We start from the raw sequence: 4,752 nt of genomic DNA on the forward strand, positions 1-4,752 counted from the left end.
GGTGAAATAACTGAGAACCCTGGTGAGACAATCTAAGAAATTCTCATGACATATTTGATGTTAGTGTTTTGGTGGGATAAAATATTTCCTATTTGGTAGAATGCCTAAGGAAAGATATCATGAGTCTGGGCCATGCCCTCAGCTCATATAGTAAGTCAAGGACAAGCAAAAGTTGAGAACATACAGCATATGGATGATGCTAGGGGAGGTATTCTAGTCAAGCCCCAGCAGAAAAGGTTAAGGTAAAACTACAGCTCATTACAGGATCATACCTCAATAGACACAGAGATATGTCTGTCTCAATAGAGAGACAACTAGGATGTTGCTGAACTCTTTTGGAGTAAGCTTCAGGAGCATCACTTTTTTGAGGGGTGATGTTCTTTCTTTTTTTGCCACCCTCCAGTCCTACCAGGTAGAAGAGACAGAATTAAACCTGTCGTTGGGGTTTATTAATTTTGTTCAGCAGAGGAGCCAGGGATGATTGGGAAAAGGCAGAGGATAAACGACAGAACTGCCATATCAGGAAGTGGCAAGGTTGGTGCTAGTAGTTTTAAGTGTGAGTGAGTCCAAGAAAGTGCAAAACTATGTCCCTCTGCCAGCAGAGCACTGGTGTGGGTGCAAGTAGGCTCGGAAAACTATACCCACATCTCCTGACCTGACGGTGAAGATGAACCTTCCAAGAGAGGAATTAATATAAAAAAAAAACAAAACAGAAAAAGTCAAACTAAAGGTGCTGACAATTGATGTGACCCAGCAGGGATTCGTTGTCATGGGGAAAGCAGACACGTAGTGTGGAGAGGCCACGTTCTTCTAATATTATCCTCTGAGACACACACAGCTTTCAGGAAGACCCTTTTTATTTTCTTGACCTTATCTTGCTAAATGGTTTCGTGACACACTATTTATGTTGCAATTAACTTTTTTTAATTTTAAAAATTTTATAGGCTATGTTTTTGTCAAAAGAATAAAATTATAGATGGAAAAACAAATTTATAAATACTTATAATAGCTCCTCAGATTTAACCACCATTGGTTATACATGACATCCAAAGTTTTTTTTGTATACAGATACAGACATCTTTGTTGAGGTAATTAAAAAAAGGGGGGGGGGGCTCAAACAGCATGTCCTATTTTGTGACTTGCTATCCTGAACAGCTCAGTAATAAATAAATAAATAATGGTTTACTGTGTTTATAGCAAAGGCTCCACAGCTGTTTGAAATACATCAGAGACTTCCTTGTTCTGCATTCTTCAAAAGATCCCAAAGACTTGGGTGGATCTGAAGTTTTGTGAGGTCAGTTATGAGACAGAGACAGCAGGAAAAGAGGCATCTCCTTTCCCTTCCCCACAATCTCCCCCACCTCTTAGACTTTAAGAACTGAGACATGAAGCTAAGCTCACAGCACTGTTCCAGAATGACTATGCCTCCCTCAAAGTCCCAGACCATGAGCTTAAGAGAATGACTAAGGACAGAGGAGCCATCACAAAGGCCAATTCTATTCTGGTTTTACGTCTCAAAATCTTCCTATTCAAACACTGCTTCCATTAACCTATTTTGTTTTTTATAATGTACAGCCCGATTCTCTTGTCTCTCTCTCCCCATCCCACACAGTTTAATTCTTTGCACAATCCAGGATTAATCAATCTCTTTGAGATTTTTTTTAATATTTAATAAATAAATGTTTTTATTTATTTATTTGGCTGTGCTGGTCTTAGCTGTGGCACATGGGGTCTTCAATAGCAGCATGTGGGATCTAATTCCTTGACCAGGGATTTAACCTGGGCCTCGTGCATTGGGTGCCCAGAGCCTTAACCGCTGGACCACTAGGGAAGTCCCTTAGAGATTTTCTTTGAGGGATGATGGGAAGGTTCCAAGACAGCTGCCAAGTAAAACCCATATCATGTTTAGGAGTTTCCAAGGCAGTATCTGGATGTAGTTTTTCTGGAAAGGGCATGGTAGGGTGGTCAAGAGCATGGCTTCTGGAGCTAGGACTGGCTGAGCGTCCATTCTGTCACAAATTGTGTGGCACACCAGGGCAAGTTATCTAATATCTCTTTTCCTCAGTTTTCCTCATCTGAAAAATAAGAGTGAGTTTATTACAACTTACCTCACTAGGTTGTGAGATTTAAATGATTTTTTACACATAAAGTTCATAGGATGGGGTCTGACCCATGGTGGACTATTAGTAATTTTCTCTCACTCAGTGAGGGTTCCTCCTTCAAACATCCAATCTCCTTATTCCCTTTGCCTCTGTCTCATTCAAACTCCTTCTTGAAAAGCTCCAGTGTAAAAGCTGAGAGGCATTTGCAATATCACAAACTTTAACCTGAAATGATGAAACTATAACTGCGGGTGGTGTTAACACTGGCAACATGTCTCCTACAGGATGACTCTCAAAGGTGGCTGCCCCAGGTCAGTAAGTAGAAGAGTGTTCATGTTCATACATAGTAACTCAAACTTCTATATTATTAAAATGTTAAAATCCATAAAGAATATTCCTGAGGGTCAGATTGTACTATAGCCCATGGAAGCGAAGCCTGCTTATTCTTCCACACCCCTATGTAGGCTACGTGTTTGCTCAATCATATCTGATTCTTTGCAACTCCATGAACTGTAGCCCGCCAGACTCCTCTGTCCATGGAATTTTCCAGGCAAGCATACTGGAGTGAGTGGGTTGCCATTTCCTACTCCAGGGAAATCTTCCCAACCCAGGGACGGAACCCGCATCTCTTGTGTCTCTGCACTGACAGGCGGATTCTTTACCACTGCACCACCTGGGAGAAGTATTAGTCTCTAAGTTGTGTTCGACTCTTTGCAATTCCATGGACTATAGCTTGCCAGTCCCTTCTGTCCGGAATTCTCCAGGCAAGAATAGTGGAGTGGGTAGCCATTCCCTTCTCCAGGGCATCTTCCCAACCCAGAGATTGAACCCAGGTCTCCTGCATTGCAGGCAGATTCTTTACCATTCTTTCACAACCCTGTGTAGTTCTGTATATTAGGTGAGGTCAGAAGCCTCTTTTCTCTTTGTTTCTTAGTGTTGCTTTTTCACACTTACTCTTCTATCCACTTGTAAAAATCTCTGCTTTTTCATAGTTCATGCCACTCGGCTTTATCACCTTCTAGCCTTCCTTGTGCCTGTCATATTTGGACACCCTAGATTCTACCTCTCAGTCATTTTAGACTCAGGCACTCAGCTCATAAACCTTCCTCTCCACTCTTACACCTGATATCACCATAGATGACCTCCATGTCTGGAGAGTACTAATGATCTAACACTCTGACTTTTGATCTCCTGAACATTTTATTTTCAGTAACCTCCACCCCTGTCACTTCAGTCACACAGTCCCAATACTTCATCCTGGTCATTATTTTCACTTAAAACTATTTTGCCTGTAAAATCACTAAATTAAACATCCCATTCTCAGCCTTCTAAACATCTCTTTCCATCTTTGGCCCCTTATCAAGTCTCTGCAGATGAACTAACCTGCTATTTAATTGTGAAAGTAGAGCTGATAACCTGGTACTCTCAAAGCTCTACCACAAAATCCTCATATCCACCTGTATGTGGACCCAATTCCCTCTGTCAATTTTGTTGTAATGTAACAAAAGAGCCTCTTGATGATGGTGAAAGAGAAGTGAAAAAAACTGACTTAAAACTCAACATTCAAAAAACTAAGATCATGACATCTGATCCTATCACTTCATGGCAAATAGATGGGGGAAAAGTAGAAACAGTGAAAGATTTTCTTTTGTTGGGCTCCAAAATCAGAGGATAGGGACTGCAGCCATGAAATTAAAAGACTTTCTCCTTGGAAGAAAAGCTATGACAAATCTAGATAGCATATTAAAAGCAGAGACATCATTTTGTCAACAAAGGTCCATATAGTCAAAGCTATGGTTTTTCCAGAAGTCTTAGGGGGATGTGAGAGTTGGACCATAAAGGAGACTGGAACACCGAAGAATTGATGCTTTTGAACTGTGGTGCTGGAGAAGACTCTTAAGAGTCCCTAGGACTATAAGGAAATCAAACCAGTCAATCCTAAAGGAAATCAACACTGAATATACATTGGAAGACTGATTGTTGAAGCTGAAGCTCCAATACTTTGGCCACCTGATGCGAAGAGCTGACTCATTGGAAAAGACCCTGATTCTGGGAAAGACTGAGGGCAACATAATGGGGCAACAAAGGATAAGGTGGTTGGATGGCATCACTAACTCAATGGACACGAGTTGAGCAAACTCCGGGAGACAGTAAATAACAGAGAAGCCTGGCATACTGCAATTCATGGGATCTTGAAGAGTCAGACTCGACTTATCAACTGAACAACAACAAAATGTATCCTATCTCTTACTTAAGGCTAATATTTGCATTTTTGCTTTTGATATTATACCCCAACTCTTCTTACTAAACTTGCTTTATTATTCTCTTCTCACTTGTGTTATTAAAAGCTCCCTCTCCCCTAATATATCAAGAGCTCTGAGAAATTGAGAAGAAAAAGGCCAATAACCCAAAGGAAAAATAGTTAAAGATATAAGCAATAAGACTCTTTGAGAGACAAAGTTCATTATAAAAAAATGTAAATTGCTTTTAAACATACAGAAACATATTCAACTGCTTTCATAATAAGATAAATGCAAAATAAAAGTACATTAAAATAACAGTGACCACTCATGAGATTATAAAAAACTCAAAGGTGGGATAGCATTTTCTGTGATTGGAGCTAGGGGAAACAGGCATTTTCACATAATGC

The sequence above is a fragment of the Oryx dammah genome, unplaced genomic scaffold (assembly GCF_014754425.2).
Source record: "Oryx dammah isolate SB20612 unplaced genomic scaffold, SCBI_Odam_1.1 HiC_scaffold_17, whole genome shotgun sequence".
In the NCBI taxonomy this organism is placed as follows: Eukaryota; Metazoa; Chordata; class Mammalia; order Artiodactyla; family Bovidae; genus Oryx; species Oryx dammah.